This window comes from Pinus tabuliformis, chromosome 2_2 (genome assembly GCF_031772625.1).
Source record: "Pinus tabuliformis cultivar Carrire ecotype Pingquan chromosome 2_2, CPIR1, whole genome shotgun sequence".
Taxonomy (NCBI): Eukaryota; Viridiplantae; Streptophyta; class Pinopsida; order Pinales; family Pinaceae; genus Pinus; species Pinus tabuliformis.
In genome coordinates, this window is record NC_142300.1 from 1,163,000,988 (window position 1) to 1,163,017,169 (window position 16,182).

Sequence of the window (16,182 nt, forward strand, 5' to 3'; positions counted from 1 at the left end):
TATTGGTGAACCATTTCCCCCTCCTGAGTATGATGTTGGGGAAGAACCACTCTTTAGACGTACCCCCTCTTCCCAAACGTATCCTCATGATTACAAGCACACAAATCGTTTCCCCTATCCAACATGACCATTACTTCGAGTAACCTATTTGTTGTGCCCCTCCATCTCTTAAGTCCCCTTTCCCTTCCCATCATGACCTTGTGGCATCCACAAAGCATAACAATGATTGTGATAGGGAGTTTTTAAATTTGATCATTCATTCTTCCATCCTATACTTATAAGAAAGGCTTTGAACCTCCAAGATAGTGTCATTCCTCTCATCCATTACTCCTTTTTACATTATGTAGATATCACATTTTCGCACCTACCTCTCACATCATCCTCCATATGGTTGTTTCTATGTCGGTTTTTGGGTTTATCGCATGAGTAATCGTATAGGCATGTATTCTCATGTTGATCTAATGATATGTTGGTTGCATTGGATTTCTGATTACACTTAGCATTGGTTTAATGTAATATGCATGTTAGAGTAGGATGCATTGCATGTTGATTTTTGCATTAGAACTAACATCATATTCTTTTATCATTCTAGATTATGTGCATTTAGACTATAATTGCATCTATCATAAAATTTTATTCCCTGTTGATTTTTATGGCCTAAAGCAAGCATGAGTGATCATAAGACGTCGCAAAACATGTTGCCTCGTGTGCTTAGTCTTTGATGTGCAGGTAACAGGTCTGTAGTCCCAAGAGATTGTTGGTGTTCTCATGACCCCCCTGTTTGAGTACATTCATGCAATATATTGAGAGATCATGTCCAAGTTGGAGCCAGATGTTACCCAGCACCTATGGGTGACACTCACAGGAGAATTTTTCCTCCTAGATGGTCCTCAGTCGGCAGCCAACAGCTCCTTACAGCCACCAGATAGCTTGATGTGCCACCATCTTTGCAACCTAAGCTAGTCATTAAGCTTCCTCGCCCATTTGTTATGATCATATGTTTCAAGGTGGGGCTTCCAACCCCAAAGGTACGGCTTTCATTATGTGGTTGGGTATTTTTAGTTACTTATCATGGACACTTTTGGGCATAGATTAGTGGGGGGATTTAGCAGAAAGAATGGGCTTGTTTTGTACTCTTTTCCCCTTGTCCAATTTGGTGGTTAGCCTTGTATCCTAGTCCCATGGGATCTCCTTCATTGGCTACTAGCTTTAGGAGTGCCACTACATGGGAAATCTCAATTTTGGTTTCGTTGTCCTGCTTCCCGACATCGCATACATCACTCCCTTGTGCACATTATGACCCATTTTCACATATTTCCCACTGTAAGAAAATCAGAAAGGCAAAAATATTTTCTTATGTTGACAATTACTTATGATATTCTTATATTCTTATTAAATTTATTTATGTACTTATTTTATCTTCTCATCATCAAGCAATCATCATATCAAAAGCATAAATATCAATGACACCGATATAGGGACTCAACCAGAGCTAAATCCCCTAAGAAGGGGAAAACTCAGTCAAACTCTTCCACAAGTAGATTCATATCAAATTGAGACAAACCAAGACCTTAGACCTGAACAAAAGACCTTCCTCACTCCACCAAGTCATCCCTCCAAGATGATCAACCAAATACCAAAAGTCAACTTTAGTCAAACTGCTTCAACCCAGCGTCAACTCAGAATATCGATCCTCCAACTTCATAATTTCGACCCTACTGCAATCCTACAACTTCGACCTTCCTGCAGCTCCAACTTCTTCACATGTGTGAGACAAAAACAAGGTAAATTAGGTCTTCCTTCTTCGCTAGGGTTCCTCCTTATTAGGGTTTCTCCTTCTTCTCTTGAATTTTTTTCACCTTCTTCTCTTATTTGAGTTCCAGATCGAACTTGCTTGTGTGTGCTCCAATTGAGGTTGAGTTGTTGCCTATATATAGTGGTTTTTGGTTCCCAATTAGGCGGATTTGTCTTCCTTGAGGGCGACTTGGTGGAGGAGGCCTAATTGACCTATTTTACATCAAAATGGTTTTCTTTCTTGATAGATAAAGCCCAAGAAGGGTCTATTACATGATGACAAGGACTGAGACTTAAAACATAAACCCTAGAAGCCGCCAATGGAGGCTTTGACCTAAAAATAAATAATAAGACAATGAAACCCATGCTAATAAATGATTTTCCTTTTACAACTAAATTTCCTTTTTCTTTATTTTGACAAATATATTACATCGTGACTCAAGTACAATTATGAAGACCAACACTAGTTACATTCTTCAAAACTCCCTCTTAACGAGGGAGGTATTCATAATTACATATATACAGAGATACATGGAAAATCTCAAAAATGAGATGTTCTATGAAGAGTTACAGCACACTCAGTGCTATAGATTAGATACTTGACCAAGGTGTCTAACCAGGTGGGACTAAGATGTGTTCCAAGCTTTAGCCACTCTAGGTACCATCGGGCTTTAGCTCTAACACCAACCCAGGGATCTAGGTATCGTATCTAAGGTCGGAGCTCCAAAAGACCAATGATACCGTCCCTACATCATCATAGGTCGGCCAAATGTCCTCCCAAGCATCTTGTCTCCCCAAAATGCTTCATCTCTCCCTATCAACTAAATCAAATATATCCTCCAGTGCAAGCATGCTTCAAACACCTTTAATCTTCTTATGGAAAGATCTTGCATAATCACAACCCCAATTAGTAATCAACTTTATATATATATATATATATATATATATATATATATATATATATATATATATATATCACAAACCTACGAGGTCTTCAATCATTCTGATGTTGCTTAGATCATCATCATATTATCCAAACACATCTCTTCGGAGGCTTTCTTCTTTGACTTCGTCAACCAAACCAAACTCAGCCTCAGAGTTCAAGTCTTGTTCAACTTTGCTACTCATGAGTATCTATATTTGTAATGTTTCAATCGTGATCTTTATTCTTTATTCTTTCTTCAAGGTCTTAGTTGTCACATTATGCCCTCCCTCTCAACTAGGGAGATATACACTTTTTTTTATCCAAGCTATCTCTCAACTTACGCAGATCAACAGCTTCATAACATTGGAGAAACTTCATTCTTTCAGGAACATCGTTCTTTCTCATGGCAACAAGGTCATTTATTCATCTTTTATGTCATCATCATTCCCTTTATTCATCATGCTTATCTTTATTATCAATTCAATTAAAACATCTTGAAGATTATGTACCTACAAATCTTCAACAGCAAATACAACCAAGTACAAATATACAAATGCATGAAGTCAATTATATCAGAATCATGCCATTATAATGGAAGCATCAAAATATTCAAGCTTTAAACATCAAGTACCTAAACCTAGTTAGGTTCATAGTCAACAACTTGTTATGGTTTTTGTTACAAACCCTAGATTCCATCATCAAGACTTTAAGTCTTGGATATCAGTAACTAAATCAATCCAATCATAGAATTTAACATTATGCACTAGAATTTCATGACAAATACCACTAGGGTTTTATTACAAACCCTAGATTTCATCATTAAGACTAAATTATAGACATTAATAATCAAGTTAGCATTCTAATCATAGTGAAAGTATTTTACTTCTAGGATTTTCATTATTATGCCCCGGAATCTCATATCAATCTCTACTAGGGTTTTTGTTGTAAACCTTATATACAAACAAAACTTCGATGTTAGATATTCAACAATTTTGACCAAGGTTGAATTACAATCATATGAAAGCACATGAACCTAGGTTTTCATTTCTATAAGCTTATAATAACTACTACGAAGGTTTTTCCATAAACCCTAATTAAGCAAACCCTAAAAATCTAGGGTTTCATCATACAATATCAACAACAAATTGCCCCAAGGGATAGCTCAGTTGGTCGAATTCCTGTTGCTAAGTATCTCGCCTATCAGGAGGTCACTAGGTCAAATCTCCTCAACGCCTTTTGGATTAGGCCTTGTGAGTTTGGTCGGCGAGTAGATCCCTTCGAGTTGATCTACCTGGATTTTGTCGTGCATGTAGCAGCCAATTAGTGTCCGTGAACCTCCCTTAAAAAAGCATCAACAACAAACTTTAAAAAGGATAGGGTTTTTCCATAACATTACCAAAACCCTAAACATCAAGAGAGTAGGATTTCGACAAGAGATCTAACATTTATCGATAAGCCCTAAGAAGATTAGGGTTTTACCATTAGCATACCCTAAGCATCGAAAGGTTATGGTTTATAGTGAACCCTAAAGGTTAGGGCTTCACCAAAAATGACAAGGGATAGTATAATAGGAGTATATTCACTCTAGTGATTAATCACCCTAACAAGATTTTTTATGATTCAAAACTCTAGACATAAGAGAGTTAGTAATATAAAGCAATTTTAAATGAAGAATGATCATAACTTTTTGTATGAAGAAAATCTTGCAACAAATCTTGTAGTCTAGGACATACCTTGAGTTGTTATTTAAAAAATCTTGTAGGACATCATCTTTTCTGAAGGGATTCAGCAAAAGACATTATCAACAGAACAACAGAAGTGGATGGAGAAGTTGTCAACATTCGATTTAGAAATATTACACAAAAAGGGAAAGGAGAATGTCATAGCTAATGCACTCTCACCTTCTTCTCTCTCCTTCTTCTCTTGCCTTTTTTCACACTTTTTTCTTTTCTTTAAGTTGCAAATCGAACTAGCTTGTGTGTGCTCCAAATGAAGTCGATTTGTTGCCTATATATAGTGGTTTATGGCTTCCAATTAGTTCGACTTGTCTTCCTTGAGGTCGAATTGGTGGAGGAGGCCTAATTGACCTATTTTATATCAAAATAATTTTCTTTCTTGATAAGTAAAGCGCAAGAAAGGTCTATTACATGATGACAAGGCCTAGGACTTGAGACATAAACCCTAGTAGCCTACAATGGAGGCTTTGACCTAAAAAAAAATAATAAGAGCATGAATCCCATGCTAATAAATGATTTTTCTTTTACAAATAAATTTCATTTTTCTTTCTTTTGACAAATATATTATATCATGACTCAAGTACAATTACGAAGACCAACACTAGTTACATTTTTCAACACCCATTCGGGTCCACATTTGCCCATTGGGTTCACAAGGACTTAGCCTCCCCCTCCCCTTGTCCACACTTTTCTTTGGGCTTGGAACGATGCCCTAGAGGTTGATGCAACTAAAAAGAAAATAAAGTACCATGATTTCTCCCTCCTACATCTATACACCCATGTGTGGGATTTCCTCATCGTAGCTACCCTTGCACCATGGCATGTGGCTTGGAGCCTTCCCCTGATGCCCCACTCTATTATATCATTATATCACATGCCACCAACCTTAGGACCAATGTACCATGGACCTGTCACTTCCTTAGAGGTTGAAACCACCTAATAGGGTCATTGATTAACCTCCCTCTTGAACTTGGAGACACCTATACACTTTAAAGCCCATTATGGAAGGGCATGCCACTATGAAATGTCCACTTGGTTCCATGATTTGTAAGCTCATTTTCTCAATTACACTAATGATTTGTTATACTAGACACATTATATCTTATAGAGGATTGCAAGTGGGCCTTCACCTTGCGGTTTAGTCTCCCTATACAGGGTCCAAGCCCTCCAAAGGGTCATATTGGCATTTGCAGGGTGTGCGTTAAGAGCCATGGGCCTCCACTATAGTAGAGAGAAAATATCCATGCCATGGGATCCTTCAATACCATCCATTGCTCGGTCGTGTTCCACCTATTTGATGATGATGATGCACCTGGACCACCTTGCCCAGTCGACTACACTCTTGCACCATACACTGGGCAATTGATCCAGGGCCCATAAGGGGTTGTGTCTCGCCATGGGAGACAAAGGGAGGGCTTACATCATTGTTCCAACCCTTACAAGTGGGATACAAGCTTGTTTGATTCACTTGGAGACCCATGAGGATGTTTTTGTGCCCCCACAACCACTTGGGAGCACCACAAGTCATTTGCTAGGAGATCAAGGGGCTATCCTATTTATCACTATATTTAGAGCCCTTCTTCTCATTTGGGCACATATTGGAATCCATTAGGCCTTTCAATGGTCCTCCTACTCATTTATCACTTTGGCCCATTTGGGAGGCTTATTCATGTTATGGAGCTATCTTGGTGGGTTTGTCACCAAGGAATGTTATTTTGCACATTATTTTATTAGTAAGGGCATCATTAGGAATTGAACCCTTAAGGATCATATGTATTGATGAAAGGATCACTTTATTCCTCATCATCACTTGGATTTGTATCTTTCTTATCTTGAGAATTTCGCTATAGCTATTAATGGACAAATTGAAGAAATATTGATGCATTTTGATATTTGGATATCTTTTCTTAGTATTGGAGCTCTTATTTGTGTCACTCTTTGATGATTGGATATATTCACTATACTTGTAAGTGCTCTTTCATGGTTTATTTCTCTCTCTTGTATACATGATTGATGTATGGAATTTTCGCTCATGAAATCTAAAATTTTGCCTTAATTGAATGTGAAATTGTGGAAATTTTGATTTTGTGAGGTATTGCATATGTTACATGTTTGGATATGGTGAATGAATGTTCCTAGGCATAAATTATCTTCATAATTGCCTTGATAAGTCGTCAAATTGTTGCAATAAGAAGTATAAATTCATTGGTGATACCTAGTTGTTACCTCTTAAGACTATGCGAAGTTACCATAGGACTTCTTCATCGTGTAAAAGAACTCCAACAATTGAAAGCATGTTTACTCCATTCTCCCAATAGGCTAGGCATTGATCATATCCTTGGTGATCACCTTAAAGAAAATATTTTCTCGCCTCTTCTCATTTTATCTAAGCCTTATCCCTAGAGGTCTCCTAGGGCATCAAGTGAAATCCAATTGAGCCATCCATTCTAAGCGAGTTAGGCCACAATTGTGTTGGAGTGTTCCCTAGGCCATCAGAAATTTAGAAGAATTTTCCACAGCCAGATTTGGAAATATCTCAAGCCCTAGCTCCAACTTCATTCTTGACCCTAGATTTCCTTGGTTAGTGGCTTCATCAAGGGTCATTGCATTTAAAACTCAAGTAAAATTCAATTTTTTTGACTCTCTTCTCCTCCCCTAGTTGGTCTAGATCTTTTGTTTGAAGTTCCACCCAAAACCCTAAGCCTTATTTGGGTCCTCTTAGGGATTCTTTGTGGCCCCACACCTTTTCACTCTTTATTTCACAAAGACTACCTTGAAACCCTCTTCTCCTAGGAATCTTAGGTCTAGGGCACTCCTTATCAAGTAATATCCCCAATCCCTAGGCCTAGGTTTCCTTCTAAGCCTTTCTTGGAGAACCCTGCACCTTGCTTCTTGAGCAAGTAAGCTCTATCATCTGAGTCTCTCTTATGAATCGGCTCTTGAAATCTCTATCTTTCCATCATTAACATACCATTCATAGTGTTTCCCTCGTACCAAGACTCCTCCCATTAGTGAAAGTCTGTAAAGAATAGGGGACATTGACTGAGGTAACAATGGGTCTTTGTCCCATTGTTTCCACTTGGTTTAGTAGTTGCCCCTTTGGAACCCCTCCTGGGACCCCTACTAGATTGAGCAGTAACAAGGTTTAGAATCCCTAGATACCAAGAACGATGAGAAGTCTACAAACCCTAAATTCAAAACATGCAACAAAACCCTAAAGCATTCCATGCAAAACCTTTAGCAAAACCTTGCAAATGAACATATAATACCTACAGATCATCCATATCTCCCTGCAACCTTACCTTACCTTTTCTTACAAAGGACTTCATTTGAAAGAGATTGATTCCTAACGATAAAGTCTTGATCTCATAGTTGAAGTTGTACTTCATAATTGCCTTCAAGAGAAGCTTCCAAGGACATCAAGACAAGATGTTATGTTGCTCCTCTTGAATTTTGGTTAGGGTATGTTGTAAATGCTGCTAGAGATCTTCAATCTAGACTTTTATTACAGCTAGCTTCAAATGAACGTACACAGTTCTTACTTTGCTATCTTTTAAGAGGTTTGGTACTTCTATCAATTCTTTAGAACTTCTAACGTTTATACAGCACTTTAGGCTTTCTTGTTTAGGAGTCTTAGCAGTCACTAAAATGCTTTTATAACAGGCCTAAAGTGCCTCTAATTATTGCAGTCTAGATCCCTCTACAAGTTGATTTCCTTTATTGGCTAGAATGGCTGCTACCAATCCACAAAACTCATGCTTACAAGATTCGTTCTTCCTTGTACATATGCACATGAATCTCGGTCTAGAATTGATATCTTTATGTGCACTGCAGACTTTTTGAAGATGGTGTGTCTTCTTGAAGTGTGCTTATTCAGCCCTTCTAGACACCTCAAAAACTTCGGACCCCAATCCTAGGATTGCGGCTTTGATCTTATTGTAGTTTGCATAGAAGTAGCCCATAAAATTTATTTTCCAACTCAGCGTTTCTTTGGCCCTTAAGGAGATTACAAATAGTCCCTACTTCTTTCAACACTTTTGGTCTTATGCATAGAACTTCGATCTGATTTCAGAGGTTTGTTCTAATACAAGTATGCTCAGAAAATGGCCTCCCTTAGATCGGCTTCACTTCTAGTCACTTCGGCCTTTCAAGATTTATGTAGATTGTCCATTCTCTTCAACTTTTCCAAACAATGCAAAACCATTCTAGGGATCTTCTAGCTGCTTAGACTCTTGACCGTAGCTCTGATACCATGTTGGAAAATTGATTAGAGCAACATTTTTAATTTGACTTTTCCTTCCTTGACAATTATTTGTGACATTGTGTTCTGTTGGAAAATGTAACTAGGTTCGATCTTCATTTAATGTATTTGAGTCATCATGTAATCTACTTGTCAAAAGAATAAAGAAAAGATTTATTATTATTATTATTGTGACTTATTAAAGCATGGGTTTCATGCTTGGGTCGCCATGTTTTAGGTCAAAGTCCCCATTGAGGACTTCTAGGATTTATTCTGAGTTAATAGAGTATTGTACTTTTAGAGAGACCCTTCTTAGGATTTTTGTTAATTTTAGGTATGTTCTATGCTTAGAGCAATTTATTTCAATTTTCACAGTTAGCTCAATATCTTTTACAGGTTAGCAATCACATCAGCGTAATAGTAAAATGCAGATAGAACATAAACATAAATCATAGAAGACAAGCCAAGACAAGAGGACACAAGATGTGGCGTTAGCCAGGGACAAACCCCAATGTGGGGAAACCCTTGATCAATTCTTCTTATATGTTCTTCAAAAGTTCAGCGGAGAGAGAGAGAGAGGTAGTACATTAACAACAAAAGTCAAGACTTTGACTTATCTAAATAAGAGCATAGATCATCTCTAAGAAGATGATGCATGAGGTATCTGAACTCAGTTGAAGACATGTTGCTTCAACTGATTCTCCAAGATGACTCCATCACCATGCTGCACCTATCATTGTGTTCCTCATCATCATGTTGCACCTCATTGTGTTGCACCATGCTACATCTCCTCATGCTTCACTAATCATGATTGTACCCATCATTGTACTGTGGATCTCTTCATTGCAATATGATGTATTGTACTTGCAGCTCCCATTGTTGTACCAATGTTGCGCCATGTACCATTGATGCACCATGTACTTGTTGCACCAAGTACCATTGTTGTTATGTACCATTGTTGCTATGTCAAGCCACCAATTTGGCTCCCCCAGACTGCCCAACAATTTGATCCAAACTGACCCAAAGAACGGATCCAACACACATCACAACCACTGCTCCAAGTCTGTTGTACTGTTGTCCCTGGTTAGGGCATATGCATGCTACAACAAGTCTTAAATACTACACAAACAGTCCCCCTTTTTCTGCAACCAAGGCAAGGAAGCTTCCTCCTTACGTGAGCTATTGTTCTGGGCTTTTGTAGCCCCTAACTCCTCCATGTTGGCCTGTTTTGGAGTGGCTAGGCCTGCGGCCTACCACAGACCTCTGTTGCCTCCTACAATGCACTCAATACACCTTATGTTGCCCTCCAAACTGCTCATAGGGCTTGCAGCTTACCCACAGCAGCCTACACTGCCTTTCACCAAAAGTTTGGCACTCAAGAACACCTCCACGCTGGCTGAAATAGTCTACCCTTATCTCGGCCCTCTAGGGAGTTACCTCGGCCTCCCTTCACAACAATTCGGCCTTCAAACATACCCTAGAATTAGCCCTAAAACACCACGTTGCTATGTCCCTCTTTACTGCGGTTAGGGCATGATAGACCTGCAACTAGGGCAGCGAGTATAAGCCTCTTTCATTGTGTTAATGCTAGGACTGCGACTAGGCATCCTTTAGGCAAGCTGGGGGCAACGTATAAAAGCAGGGATCTCTTCTCTTGGACTGCGGATAGATCATTCTCTTTAGGACTGCGGCTAGGGTTTCATCCTCCTAGATTTCTCTTCCATTAAAACCCAAAACAAGTGGAGAGAAATCTGTCAGGCCAGGGTAACTCCAGGATGAGCGGGAGAAAAGAACTGATGATTTTATTCATTAACTAACTCATGTTTATATACAAAAATAAAACGGATCAGTTCATCTTCTAGATGACTGTCCAGTTCACCCATCCGTTTCGGATTAGGTGTCAACATTCCCCCCCTTAATCTGAAGGGATGTTGGTGAGTCCAAGCATCGTTCTGAATCTTTCAAGCTTTTCTCTTCCAAGCGCTTTGGTGAAGATGTCTGCAATTTGCTCGTTTGTGGAACAATGACGGAGATGGATTGTTTTGGCCTCAACATGATGTCGGATCAGATGATATTTAGTATTGATGTGCTTAGTACGATCATGGAACTTTGGGTTCTTGGCCAACTTTATTGCAGATGTGTTATCAATCATGAGTGAAGTTGATTGTATTTGTTTTACTTGCAAATCTTCAAGAATTTTCCTGAGCCACACAATTTCTTTCGTTGCTTCAGCTGCTGCCACATATTCTGCTTCTGTTGTGGAATCTGCCGGTACTGATTTTTTGCGTGATCTCCAGGAGACAGCTCCTGATCCAAGACTCATAGCATATCCTGAAGTAGATACTCCAGTTTCTTTGTCTCCATCGAAGTCTGAATCAGAGTATCCAATCAAGTTGAAGTCGTCCACCTGTGTATACTTGATTCCAAGGTCTTGAGTTCCCTTCAAGTACCTTAGAACTCTTTTTGCAGCAGACCAATGTCCCTCACAAGGCTTTTGCATGAACCTGGAGAGGATTCCAACAGCAAATGAAATGTCTGGTCTGGTAGTAGTGAGGTAGATGAGACTTCCTACAAGCTGTCTATACTTTGTTGCATCCTCAAATTCCTTTCCTTCAATAGATGTGAGCTTCAAGTTTTGTTCCATTGGAGTACAAAGGGGATTGCACTCTGTCATGCCAAATCTGTTTAACAAATCTCCAATGTATTTCTTTTGAGAAAGAAATATGGACTTTGGATGTTGGGTTACTTCAATGCCAAGATAGTAATGAACATAGCCCAAATCAGTCATTTCAAAAAAATTTCCTAATTCTTTCTTTATGGATGCAATATAGCTTTCATTGTTCCCTGTCATTAAAAGATCATCTACATATACCACAAGATATACAACTGTTTTGCCAACTTTCTTGACAAATAAAGTTGCATCATCAAGATCAAAATGTTTGAAGTTGAGTTTCAGAAGATGCTCAGTTAGTTTTTCATACCAGGCTCGTGGTGCTTGTTTGAGGCCATACAAGGACTTCACAAGTTTGCATACTTTGTGTTCATGTTCTTTCACAGCAAATCCTTCAGGCTGGGACATAAAAACATTCTCTTTTAGGTCTCCATTCAAGAATGCAGTTTTTACATCCATTTGATGGACTTTCCAACCGTTCTGAGCAGCTAGTGCAAAGAGTGTCCGGATGGTGGCCCATTTTGCTGTGGGAGCAAAAGTTTCCTCATAATCGACCCCTTCCTTCTGTGCAAAACCTTTTGCCACAAGCCTAGCTTTGTGCTTGTCAAGTGAGCCATCAGCTTTGTACTTGTTCTTGTAGACCCACTTGCAGCCAATTAGTTTGGTTCCAAATGGAAGATCAACCAGCTTCCAAGTGCCATTCTTTATGAGGGCATCATACTCCTTCTGCATCGCTTCTTTCCATTCATCATGAGAAGCAGCTTCTTTGAAGGAAGTTGGTTCAAAATCTGTAGACAAGTTCAATTCACAATCATAAGTAACATCCATATCAACAGGTGAATTAGAGTTATCTACATCACCTCCATCTTGTCGGTTTGTATTTCTGGTTCCTGTTTTTCCAATTTCATCAGGATGAACACTTTCAAGTGTCTTTGTCAGCCACTTTGGGGGACCTTTCTGAGATGGTCCAGGCTGTTCTGTTGATTGAGTTGGGACTGAATCAAGATTAAGTCTCCCAATTCTATCAATTACATCACTTAAAGCATCATCCGTTGTTGGAGTGTCATGCAGGGGAGATTGTTCTTCAGAAGGAGATTCCACATGTTGATCTAGTATAGGAATCCCCCCTTCAAGATGTGGAATCTGATTATCAAACTCTTGGAATGATTTCGGTTTTGTGAATCTATCCAAGCGATCAAGTTGCCGCTCAACAACACTGTCAGATTTGGATGATTCAAGAAAAATGACATCTCTAGATAAAACAAACTTTTTATTTACTTCATCATAGAGGCGGTATGCTTTAGATGTGTTTGAATACCCCAGGAAGATACACTTACGACTTCTAGCACCAAGTTTGTTTCTATGTACCTTTGGTATTAAAGCATAACAGGTGGAACCAAAAATCCTGAGATGTTTTACCGAAGGAACATGTCCATACCACAATTCATAAGGAGTCTTGTTTCTTATAACACTAGATGGACATCTATTCTTTATATATGCAGCACATAGAACAGCATCAACCCAAAACATTGTCTTTACATTTTTGAAGAAAAGCATGGATCGTACCATATTCAAAATTGTTCTGTTCATTCTTTCAGCTACACCATTCTGTTGAGGATTATAAGGCACAGTTGTTTGATGTTTAATCCCATGTTGGCGAAGATAGTGTTCAAATTCATTTGATGTATATTCTTTTCCATTATCAGTGCGAATAGACCCAATATGAGATTGTGCATCATTTTCAATCCATTTATGAAAATTCTTGAATGTTTGAAAAGCATCAGATTTGTTCTTCAAAAAATAAACCCAACACATTCTGGTGTAATCATCAATAAATGTCATGATATATTTATTTCCATTTGCAGAAGAAACAGGCATTGGACCACATAAATCTGAATGAATGAGTTCAAGCTTCCTATGTGCTCTTGAATGTGAATCATGAAAAGACTGTTTGCTATGCTTTCCTAGAATGCAAGCATCACATTGCTTATGTTTTCTAGGAATTGTAGGCAAACCAGCAACACCATTTTTCTTCAACAAGCGGAGACTATCATAGTTTAAATGTCCAAATCTAGCATGCCATAATAAACTTGATGGAAGTGCACCTTCTTCATGATGAGAAATATATGAGAAATGTTGTGCATGAGCAGAGGTTCCTTGCAGTTTAAGAAGTCTTTCTTCTTCTATACCCCTCATGACAAGTGAGTGGTCAGATGCCTTTCTTACCTCAAGCTTGCCATCAAACATGTGAATGGAGTGACCTCGCTGGCGGATGTGGACCAGGGACAGCAAGTTTCTCTTGAGCTGTGGGAGATATAGAACATGATCCAGAAGAAAGTCTGGAAGACCAGGCAGTTTAAGCCTGATTGTGCCAAGCCCTGATGGCTTGATTTTTGACTGATCTGCAAAGTATACTGCTCCATCAACATTGTCAGTGAAATCTTCAAAGAAATCTTTCCTATGAGTCATATGACAGGTTGCTCCTGAATCAAGCAACCAGTCATTTTTCGAAGAAGCAAGTGAAGCATTAAACAAATCTTCATTTACTCCAATGTTACATTGTGCCTCAATATAGTGAGCGGATTCAGGTGCTTTACCTTTGTCTGTGTCATCAGTTTTACCTTTCTGCTGATTTCTTCTCTGCTCAACTTTGTCCCATGGTAGCTTGCATGTAGAAGCATCATGTGATCCATTTCGTTTGCAGCGAATGCAATGCAGATCTGCCTTTTCTGCTTGAGACTGTCTGCCCCCCCTGCCTCTGAAGTATCTTCCTCTTCCTCTTCGTCCACCTCTTCCTCTTGTAGAATCTTGAGCAGGATGCTTTTCTTTATGAGCAAGGCAAACAGTCTCTTCAGAAGATTCAAGGACTGTTTTCTTTCCAAAGGCTTTCTCTCTTTCAGCAAACCTTTTCACAAGAGAGTCAAAGGTTATATCTTTAAGATTTCCATTTGCTTGTAAAGACTCAAGATAATTGGAGTAGGTAGGATAGAGTGCTTTGAGAAAGGCAATAAGAGAGATATCCAGCTCAACCTTAGTGGATTTAATATCATGCATTATAGACTTTATTTCAGATGCAAGAGCAAGAGGATCATTATTTTTCAGTTCAAGAGTGAAAAGTTTAATCATGAGCTGAACAACTTCAAGTGTAGAATGTGTATCATAGAGTTCTTTCAGCTTTTGTAAGGCTTCAAAGGCAGTGGAATAGGATGAAATATGACGACTTACTTCCTCATTTACAGATGCTGCGATCAATGCATAGGCTTTGCTGTTCTTGTTTTCCCAGATGACAAGTTCTTTATCTGATGTAGGCTGCACAGGGTCTTTGTCTTCTTCTCCGACACACACTCCTTTCCACAACTCATTGTAGATGAGGGTGTGTTTTACCATCCGAGACCATTCTGAATAGTTCTCCTTGCCAGTGAGAACTATTCCTACCATAGAAATGATTGAATGCATTCTGTAAAAAAAATATCTCTGCTAAAAAACTTCTGTTGATAAAAGACTTCTAGGTTAGTGGAGGTAAAACCAAAATGTACAGTTGTTATTTGTCGATGAAATGATATCGTGATATGAATCACAAACCAGAAATTTCATCATTCTGCCTTATAAAATCTCAAGCAATCCTCTTTCTTGTCCCTAAATATCATAATGCTGACTTATGAAAAAAATCGAACTTCATTTACTGCTGCAATAACATCACTTTGACTTCAAACATTCCAAATAATAAAAATCTGGAACTTCATTCCCATTTGCTGTTGCAATAATATCACTTTGACTTACAATAATCTCAAACCATAATCGGAAACCATAATTTGAGGCTCCTTATTACTACACCGGATAGAGGCGCAGCGGTTAGAGCGTGCAACAATAGGAGCAGTTCTTACAATAAAACCGAGCGAATAATAAAACTGAGGTCTCTTCTTAAAAACTGAGCGATACCACAGTTCTTACAATAAAAACGCAGCGATACCACAGTTCTTACAATAAAAACGATACCACAGTTCTTACAATAAAAACTGAGCGAATAATAAAACTGAGGTCTCTTCTTAAAAACTGAGCGATACCACAGTTTGGTATCAGAGCTCTGAGCAATACCACTGAGCGAATAATAAAACTGAGGTCTCTTCTTAAAAACTGAGCGATACAATAAAAACGCAGCAATACACAGTCATATTTCAGGTGAGATGGGGGTAGAGTAATAAACCCAACGTAGCAATACACTGTTCTACCATACGCAGTAATAAACCACAGTCATATTTCAACGCAGCAATACACTGTTCTACCATACGCAGTAATAAACCACAGTCATATTTCAACGCAGCAATACACAGTCATATTTCAAATGAGATGGGGGTAGAGTAATAAACCCAACGCAGCAATACACTCTGAAATTGGATGTCTCCACTGAAACTCGCTTCGCACTATCCTATAGCCATTTGGAAGATTTGTTTAATCTGTCATAGGACCGAAGTCATACTGAAAACGCACAAGGCCAGGGAGAGGCAGAGGACAGAGGACAATCGCAGAAGTTAATCAATGCACTAACGTTCAAGGGCAGAGGCACAGATGCGCAGAGAAAACAGATGCGCAGTCTCTCAGGACAGAGGTTTCATGAGGCAGCAGAAACCTGGCAGAGGTAGGAGTTACAGCTATTTCTGGGACCTGTGCTCTGATACCATGTCAGGCCAGGGTAACTCCAGGATGAGCGGGAGAAAAGAACTGATGATTTTATTCATTAACTAACTCATGTTTATATACAAAAATAAAACGGATCAGTTCATCTTCTAGATGACTGTCCAGTTCACCCATCCGTTTC